The sequence below is a fragment of the Mastomys coucha genome, unplaced genomic scaffold (assembly GCF_008632895.1).
Source record: "Mastomys coucha isolate ucsf_1 unplaced genomic scaffold, UCSF_Mcou_1 pScaffold9, whole genome shotgun sequence".
Taxonomy (NCBI): Eukaryota; Metazoa; Chordata; class Mammalia; order Rodentia; family Muridae; genus Mastomys; species Mastomys coucha.
Window position 1 is genome coordinate 64,946,667 of NW_022196915.1, and position 10,014 is coordinate 64,956,680.

Consider the following 10,014-nt stretch of genomic DNA (forward strand, 5'->3'; position numbering starts at 1 on the left):
CAACTAAAGGTAATAATTCTTTAATATCTACGGATCCTTTAAAAATTACTAATAAATATTGCATATTAAAATAATGTGGTTTTTTATGAAAAAATGTATATATCAAAACAAGAAAACCAGTAAGTAAATGACAATATTTTCTGTTTTGTGATCCTTCTTAATGTCTGGTTAAGTAGAAGAGAGAGAGAGAGATAAAGAGAGAGAGATGGACTCTCGAATCAATGTGCCTATTAAATTCATTAACAAATGCACTTTGGTTGGAGTTCCCGAAGAAAATTCTGCCTCACAACGGCATGTAATGGAAAAGGCAGGCAGATTTTAACAGCATTTGAGATGGCCAAACCTCAACAATTGGTGGTTCTCAGTGCTTAGCTGCAACGAGACATCTAAAACCATTACATCGAAGCCCATCAGTCTTTTGCACAATTTGAATTTTGTAACACCACGCACTGGTCTTTTGATCAATTCCAGCAAATCTTTGAAGTGCTGACACTTCCATTATACAATGTCAAAAAACTACATCTATTTCCATCACTGTGGTTCCTGCCAGCGAAGCCTTGAAGCATTGTAAAGCTGCCAGGCTCATGGCCGCTGCTGAGGGGAACTTCTCAAAACTCAAACTCTCACATAAAGGCACACATCTTATGGCCCACCATAAACACTGTCGTTTGTTTTCCTTGAAGGGTCACGCTCAGGTTTCTCATTTTTGAGAATATATCTGCCCAATATTTGAGTCTGAATCCCAGAGCCTGTCTGTCAGTCATTCCTTCTAAGAAATGTGTCACTCTACAGGGGAAGGCACAGGGGCTGAAGAGAAGCAGCCAGCTGGCTCAAGACTCAAATAATCACAAAAGGGCTTTCCATCAAGAGCGTGCGTTGAGTCATCCAAGATGTAAATATCTGCTCGTAAAACATGCTTGACTAGTTGTAAGGAAATAATGACAGATTGGTCATCAAAAGTCATACCTGATAGTTACACATTACAATGCCTGTATAGTTACACATTACAATGCCTGTGCTTGGTTAGGAAGAAGAATGCAGTGAGCGTGAGTTTCTTCCTACAGCTCCACCCATCTAAACACCAACTGTAGGAAAGGAATCACTAGAAAGAGTAGTCTAACCTTGTGGCCCAAGTGAGCAGGTGTCAGGACTCCACTGGGGAAATTGAGAACCACCACCACCACACTCTATCTTAGGGCCTGGGGTTTCTTGTAGTTCCTATACTTCACTAGCCGCGCAAAGGACTTGTCTCAAGTATAAAATCATGTAGTTAGCATCCCTCGATGACAGGTCCACATTTCTGGTCCAAGCCTTATCTGGGCTACCAGTGGTTCACAACTGGCCACAGAAGCTATTGTGAGATGCCAGAATAAAATAACCTCAATTACCAATTCCCCTTTGCCCTTAAAAGCAGAAGCATTTTCCAACTTTCTTTCTCTGCATGGCTCCTGACTGGTGGCTAGTAAGATGAACGAGCCCTTCCTTTCAACTTCAGCAAGCTCCAAATCAAAAAGGGAGGCAAGAGCTCAATTTCTGAGCCACTTACTGAGTTCCTTGAAACACTTGGATTTTAGAAGCTGGGTGGCTTGAATAGGAATGGCTCCCATAGGCTCATAGATTTAAATGCTTGATCATTAGGGAGTGGCAATACTTGGCAGAGATTAGGAGGTGTGGCCTTGTAGGAAGAAGTGTGTCACTGGGGGTGGGCTTTGGTGTTCTAAAGTCTCAAGCCAGGCTCAGGGTCTCTCTCTCTCTCTCTCTCTCTCTCTCTCTCTCTCTCTCTCTCTCTCTCTCTCTCTCTCTCTCTCTCTCTGTTCTCTCTCTCTCTCTGCCACCTGCCAATCCAGATGTAGAACTCTCATGTCTGCCTGTATGCCACCATGCTTCCCACCATGCCAGTAATGGACTAAACCTCTGAAACTGTGAGCCAGCCCCAGTTAAACATTTTCCTTTATAAGAGTAGCTGTGGTAGTCATGTTGTCTCTTCACAGCAATTGAACACTGACTAAAACAGAGCCTTTTATCAAGTGTGTCTGTGTGCTTAGCATGGACTGATTGATAAGCCCAGGGTTAGAAAGAGTTGCAGATACCAACAGCAAAGCACACCGTGACTCAGGGAACTAGTCTGCTTCTTAGAACAGTAACATTCTCCCTCCTGTTGCAAAATACACCTAGTACATTAAGTATTTTTAGATATTTTGTATAGTAAAGGAATTATATTCTACTAATTTTAAGACCTTCAGCATTCTGATTGTAAAGACAGAAATGTGGTGAGAAAATAAACAGGAAGAGCTTTATACAGGGCATGTTTTGATGAGTGTGTGTGCATAAATGTGTGCCAGGCCTTCAGAGACCAAAAGAGATATCATATCTCCCAAGGCTGCAATTACAGGTGATTGTGAGCCTGCAAGCCATGAGATGCAGGTGCTGGGAACCAAACTTCAGACCGCTGCATGTCAACCGAGTCACCTCCCCAACCGTATATGGAGGTTCTAAAATAGGCCCAGATCCCATCCAGAGTTCTGCTGGCCTGGCTGGCATTCAGCATAGCACAGCCTGTCTCCTGCACCTTCTTACATTAGTCAAAAACAAAATTTAGTCATTAACAGACTCCACTAAAAATGTTCTAGCTACATAAGAAAAAATTATGTAATTAGCATAGAGTTCCCATATACCTCATCAACATGCGAAGCTTGCTTTTGAGTTTCTGTGTTTTGTTTTTTTTTATTATTAACTTTTTGCATTACTGAGGTACATTACTTTAATTATAGACTCAGCATTAGATCCATTTTATTTACTAAATCTCATGTTTCCATTCATATCCCACTTCTGTGTCACACAGCTTTCTAATCCATCAATTTTATAACTCTAAAATCCCACGTTTTACTCAACTTACCTTTTACCCTCCAAACTTTGGTCATTCGCTAACCTTCTGCCTTTTCCAAAATGTCAGTGTTTGGAGTCCAACACTACATACCTTTTGAGACTAGTTTTATTGGCCAAGCAATAAGCACTTAGCAGTTAAATGTCCTTATGGTATGTCAGGAAAGCTTAGCTCAAGTCCCTTTATGGCTGAGTGATATCCCATTGTATGATATTTGTTTGCTTGGTACTCTACTGTAACACACCTGGGTCTCTTCCCGTTTTCAGTGACAATGAATGTGACAATGAATGAAGCTGCTGTGAACATTTGGATGCTCAGAGTTTTCATCTCATTCAGTGAGCAGTCGGCCTAGTGATTGCTGAGTTGTTTATCAAAAAGTATGTTTGGTTTGGAGGGACAAATTCTCATGTTTTTCTCTCACATGTACAATGTAAATTTAAAGATATCTGTGATATATCTATTGATATATGGCATACACATATATGTGCATGCATATATATATATATATATATATCACACGCACACACACATATATATATCACACATACACATGCACACATGTCCGTGCACATGTGTGTGTATGTATGTATGTATGTATGTTGAGAGTAGAAGGGGGCTGCGTAGAAGGAGAAGAGGATCTAAAATTTGTGGGAGAAGGAAAACATGAAAGGTTAATGGCAACAGAAAGTCGGATACTTCATGTTTGCTGTCCTGTGGGGAATCCCTGACAAAAAGCCCAGTCTAGCATCTCACAGGCTCTGAAGGCTCCCATGATGGGGAGTAAGCCAGAGACCAGAAGAACCCCATTGGGCTGGAGTGAGCCTGAGACAGATGGCCCTCCCATGGGTGGTCCAGGTGTGAAGTGAGCCCAAGATGACTACCAGCCCAGTGCCATAGGTCCTGGACAAGTACACAGCCTGAGACAACTACCAGTTGGGCATTGTGAGATCGGGGGGGTGCAAACCATGCCAGCGATGATGCCTATGGACACAATGAAGAGAGGCAGAACTAGAGACTTGAGGGTAGTGAAGAACAGCCTGATGAGAGTAGCCAGTGATGGGATCATGGTGAGGTCCTGGCCTCTGGTGCCACCAGTCACCACATCTGGGTTCACGGCCCTGAAGCAGCAGGGTTTGTTACCATCAAAGGCCAAGTGGACGGACATCCCTGATCTGGGTTGCTGACTGGGGACCTTTGGATGTCTGAGGACTGTACAGAATTGCCCACCTCCCTCACCTGAGCATCAGGAGAGATCTGGCCCTGGCGGCATGAGAGCAGGAGAGCTGACCCCACACTTAGCCAGATGGAGTACTCAGGAGACCAGCCCTGTACATGGTGGGAGTTGTGGGTGAGCTGGCCCCCAAGGATACAACATGGTGACCTGACCCTACCACTCATCTCCTGTGTGGACAAGGGAGAACCAGCCTCCTTCTCCCTCACCCTCACCAAATGCAGCAGGCAGAAGACATGGCCCTGGGGTCATGCAGGAGAGCTGGCCCTGCTCCTCACCAGCTGCAGCACTTGGGAGAACAGGCCCTGCCCCTTACCTCAGCAACACAGTAGAGCTGACCCTAATGGTGGAGGTACAGGTGAGCCAGCCCCATGGGTGTGAGCTTGGGAGAGCTGGTGCCCCAACTTGTCTGTTGCGTGTGGGGGGCAGCACTGGCAAGAGAGAGATGCCCTCCTCCTCCCCTCCTCTCATCCTTTGCCATCTATAGCAAGTGGGAGAGCTGGCCCTGGGGTCATGGGAGCAGGAGAGTGAGCTGTGTATCTCAACTAAGCATCACAGTAGAGATGGCCCCAGTTGTGAGGGTTGCAGGTGAGTCAACCCCGGGGGTGTAAGCATAAGGGGGAGAGCTGGCCCTGCCTCTCTTGTCTGCTGGGTGGTGGCATGAACAAGGAAGAGATGCCCTCCTCCCCTCCTTCATTCATCACCATCTATGGAAGACAAGAGAGCTGTTCCCAGGGTCATGAGACTGCCACTTCCCTCACTGGCTACAACACTCAGAAGAATGGGTCCTGCAGATTGCCTGGGCAAAAGAATAGAGCTGGCCCTGCTGGAGTCGGGTGTATTGTTGCTGGCAAGCTGGCCCAAAAGCACGAGAGTGGGAGGGCAGGCAGGCTGGCGAGCTCAGATACCTCTCAGGCCTATATCTATGGCCAACTCCAACATCTATCCCATCAGTGAAATGATGGAGTGCATGGAAGGGCCAGTCCTATAGATCAAAAAAATATAGTATTGCCATGACATGGAGCAATGACAGGATATCTGAGAGGAGCCCCAGTGAGAGACTCGAGGGTAGTGAGGAACTACCCTCCTGCTCACTCTCCTGCTCCCATGACCCCAGGGCCAGCTCTCCCACTTGCTATAGATGGCAAAGGATGAGAGTAGAGGGCGGGGAAGGCATCTCTCTCTTGCCACACAGCAGACAAGCTGGGGCACCAGCTCTCCCATGCTCTCACTCATGGGGCTGGCTCACCTGTACCTCCACCATTAGGGTCAGCTCTACCGTGTTGCTGAGGTAAGGGTGCTGATAGCAATGGAGTAGTGGAAGCCAGAGGCCTCATACCAGACCAATGACTCACTGAAGTGAACATTTGTAAGCAAAGAAAGTGTGGACAAAAGGGTATACTGTGGGATACAGTATGGTGCCCTACAACTTCCACCATGAGATTTTTTTTTCTCTGTTGGGAGGACAGGTTGCAAGGGTGGAGAGTGGGTATGAAGGGAAGGGGAGATGAGTGGGATTAGGGTGCATGATGTGAAATTCACAAAGAACCAATAAAAAGTTGGGTTGTTGTTGTTGTTTAAAAACGAAGGCCTTGTAATACTGGAGCACAGACCCCCCCCCACTTGGGCTCAACATGGGGGTCTCATCTTATGCTCTCAGTCTTCCATATAGGACAGTTCTGTGCTACATGCTTGGGACTTACAATGAGGAATAGTGTGAAGATTGGTAGAGCTCAGCTGCCTTTTCTTCTTAAAGAGCTCAGCAGAGGATACAACTAATGCAGAAGAACAGCTGGGGCAGGGCAATCACCAAGGACCAGGACGTCTGACTCACCACCAGCCCTATACCAGAGCGATCTTTGCTAATCCCAAATGAAGAGGAGGTTGCACAGCTTTGGCTTAGAGAAGCCAGGCCTGAAAAGGCTAGAAGGAGTCTGATGCGTCTTACAGAGCAGTCCATCCCATTGGAGCCTCCTTCCTCCTAGCTCTTAGATCATCCCAACACCTCCTCCCCTTTCCCTGGAGATCTCCTCCTTCCTTACCTTTCTCCTTTCCTCTCTCCCCACTTTGAAGGAGGCAGATGTTACATTACATTCTAGCACCTCTCCTTCGGCTACTCAAGTCTCAAACCAACAGAGGCTTAGAGAGAGGGGAGGGGAGGAGAGAATCATTTGCAGTGAATGTTGTCAGCTCTCAAAAGACCTCTGACCATCGTTTCATCTCCGGAAGCTTTTATCTCTCATGCTTACAGCACCTGCCTTCAAAGACCTAAGAGCTCACAGGTACTCTGCTGCCCTGGACCCACATAGGATCTGATCTGTTCTCAGATCTCTGCTTTACAGATGGGAAATCGAAGCCAATAGGAGCCTCTGCTCTCCTGAGCCGGTCTCTCAAGAGCTCCACAGCTCAGAGCCACAATGACTCTGGGCACTGAGCCCCAAAGAAGGACCAGAGACATTTAAGCCACAGCCTTGTGGTTCCGGGACAGACTCTGAAAATAATAAGGTTCTCCAAGTTGACTGGAGGCACGATGTTATGGCGCATACGCCCCGCTCCCTGTTGCTAGAAGGTGGGGGACGGGGGCGGGGGATAGAAAAGGCACTGCCTTCTTTCAACTTCCTCCACAGTAATGTGTCCAGTCACACTTAAGAGAGCATATCAAATTGCCATAGCGATGGAAAGGAAATAAAAAATCACTATTGTATAAGCCAGCTGAACCGGATGCCACACCATTAATAGCATCTCTTTCATAAACACTGACTTAGGAAATCCACAAAGACCACGCTGACATCAGAGCTCCCTTCTTGCTAATAATGACTCTGTAACCAGAAGAAAGCAAAAGCATACAGCACCTAACTTTAGTGTCAAGCCTAAGTACACGGCCCTCCCTGGAGGGACCTCAGAGACTGACACGTGGCCCAGTGACCCCAACCCTGAAACCAACTGTACAGTGCAAGTGCATCGACATTGGAGCCTGTGTCTTGAGGGCAGTGCCTACTGCAGAGGACCAGCTGCAGCTGCTGCTGTGGGGTTGACCTAAGGGATCTGAGCTTGCACGCATGCGCTGCTCAGGTCAGGCTTCCGGTTCCCGAGGATTACCATAAACAATTCAGACAGGTAAGTGAGTGTCACCTGATTCCAGACACACAAGTCCAGTCCAGTGCCATGGACTTGCATCTACAGGGGAGGGAACTCTGGCTGATGTCTCCCTGCGGAATGGCTGGTGACATTCAGAAAACCACCATCACAAAACTCTGATGGTAATTTTATTCACAGTTTCCGTGGCTTTCTCGAGGAGGCTGTGTTTGCTCCATGAATAATCAGAATGTGCTGCTATGTTTTCCCCCCAGATGTGTAATTAAATCATTCTTTCAATCATGTACTTCCTAGACCTAAAAACAAAAGGCTACTTATGTTGCATAGAATCAGAACTGGAGCTTTCAAAGGCGTCTGTAATTCCTGAACATTTGATTTTTATAAATTTATAGCATCAAAATAACCTGAATCGAATAATATGAGAATCTTTAAGAACACTGAGATTCTTTAACTATATTTTTCAAATTAAAAACAAAACTGAATTGAATTTCAGTCTGTGGGCTTGTAATAAATTTAAAAGAATGGATTGGAATCTAGACTCATGCATGTGGGCAACTTATCAGGTTCCTGCCTCTGCATGATTTCCTACACAGAGTTGGCTGTACTTGATACTATCTAGTGAAGATGTCACTATGGGCCAGAAATTTGCACTTTCTGTGAAGGGAAGACCTACCCCTAACACCTTCCATTATTGTCTCTTAATGTACTTAACACAGCAAGTGCCAAAGAAATGTTGCCAACACTAAATCACTCATTCTAAGTTTTGTTTTGTTTTGCCTTGGGGTTTTTTGGTTGTTGTTACTGTTTTGTTTTTTGTTTGCTTGTTTTATTTTTTAACTCATTCTATTTGAGCTAGGTACTGCTAGGCTCTGAAGACTCAGAAGGTAACAAAACAGACAGGAAAGTCTCTGTCTTGGGTCTCCATTTTAATGTCTTCTAAACCATCACCAACAGCACACAAAGGAGCAATGAGATCGTAGATCAAAAGCCACCTGCCTTCAGAGTCTGTCCTAATGGGGGTGGGGAGATGGAGGAAATGGACCTAGCAAGAAGGCTATTGCTTTGTTGGAGCCCATTTCTTTGGAAACATTTACAAGAGTCTCAGAAAATAGAGCCTTGTAATAGACCCCTTCTGCTGCTTAATATCCTCTGTGTCAGATCCCCTCTGCCTTCAGTTTATACTTAGGACACCTTCCTCCTCCTCCTCCTCCTCCTCCTCCTCCTCCTCCTCCTCCTCCTCCTCTTCCTCCTCTTCCTTCCTTCCTTACTCTTTCTCTACCACCTCCCCTCCTCCTCTACCATCTCTCCTCCTTCTCTTCCTTGTTCTTCTCTTCTTCCTCCTCCTCCTCTTCCTTGTTCTGTTCTTCCTCCTCTTTCTTCTTCAGAAAAGCACCAAATGGCAGATGACGCTGGTCTAGCAGGAGGGCCAGGAGGACCCAGGACCTCAGGATTAGGACATGTAGTGCAGCAGTTTTAGGTGCCGGTCTTAGGTGCCTCTGTCCTTGTCGAGGCCACAGGGCTCATGAAGGTAAAGCTGAAGACAAAGAGTGGCTCCAGGGCTCCAAGCTGGGCTGCCTGTTTAAGGACATGAAGATCAAGTCCTTGGAGGAGATCTACCTGTTCTCCCTGCCCATAAGGAATCTAAGATTATTGACTTGAAGGATGAGATTCTGAAGATCCTGCCAGTGCAGAAGTAGACTTGGGCTGACAAGCTCACCAGATTCAAGGCTTTTGTCGCTGTTGGGGACTACAGTGGTCACATTGGTCTTGGTGTTAAGTGCTCCAAGGAGGTTGCCACTGTTATCCCAGGGACCATCAACTTGGCTAAGCTTTCTATCATCCCTGTGCGGAGAAGCTACTAGGGGAACAAGATTGGCAAGCCCCACTGTTCCATGCAAGGCCTCTGTAGCTCTGTGTTGGTGTGTCTCATCGCTGCCCCCAGAGGCACTGGCATTGTCTCTGCTCCAAATACCCATGGAAGGAGTTGCAGAGACAAACTATGGAACAGAGACCGGAGGAAGAACAATCCAGAGACTGCTCCACCTGGGAATCCTTCCCATATTCAATCACCAAACCCAGACACTATTGTGGATGCCAACAAGTGCTGGCTGACAGGAGCCTGATATATAGCTGTCTCCTGAGAGGCTCTGCCAGTGCCTGATGGCTCACAGCCATCCATTGGACTGAGCACAGGGTCCCCAATGAAGGAGCTAGAGAAAGGACCCAAGGAGCTAAAGGGGTTTACAGTCCCTTAGGAGGAACATCAATATGAACTAACTAGTACCCTCAGAGCTCCCAGGGACTAAACCACCAACCAAAGAGTACACATGGTAGGACTCATGGCTCCAGTTACTTATGTAGCAGAGGATGGCCTAGTCATCAACGGGAGGAGAGGCTCTTGGTCCTGTGAAGGTTCTATGCCCCAGTGTAGGGGAATGCTAGGGCCAGGAAGCAGGAGGGGTAGGGAGGGAAGGAATAGGGTTCCCCCCCAAGGGGAAACCCGGAAAGGGGATATCATTTGAAATGTAAATAAAGAAAATATCTAATAAAAATTTTTTTAAAAGAAGCTATTGATGGTGGCCAGTATAGATAGCTGTTACACACCAGCCAGAGGACAACTTTGCTAAAACCACCTTTGATGACATCTCCAAGACCTACAGCTACCTGACCCCCCCCAATCTCTGGAAAGAGACTGTGTTCATCAAGTCTCCTTATCAGGATCATCTTGTGAAAACCCATACCAGAGTCTATGTTTAGAGGACCCAGCTGTGACTACCACATAAGGAAGGATTTTTGTACAGGA

At 46.5% G+C, this 10,014-nt stretch overlaps 1 pseudogene; it reads left to right on the plus strand.

Moving 5' to 3' along the window:
- Positions 1-4,678: 4,678 nt before the first annotated feature.
- On the plus strand, positions 4,679-9,838 carry LOC116084182 (annotated as a pseudogene).
- The last annotated feature ends 176 nt before the right edge of the window (positions 9,839-10,014 follow it).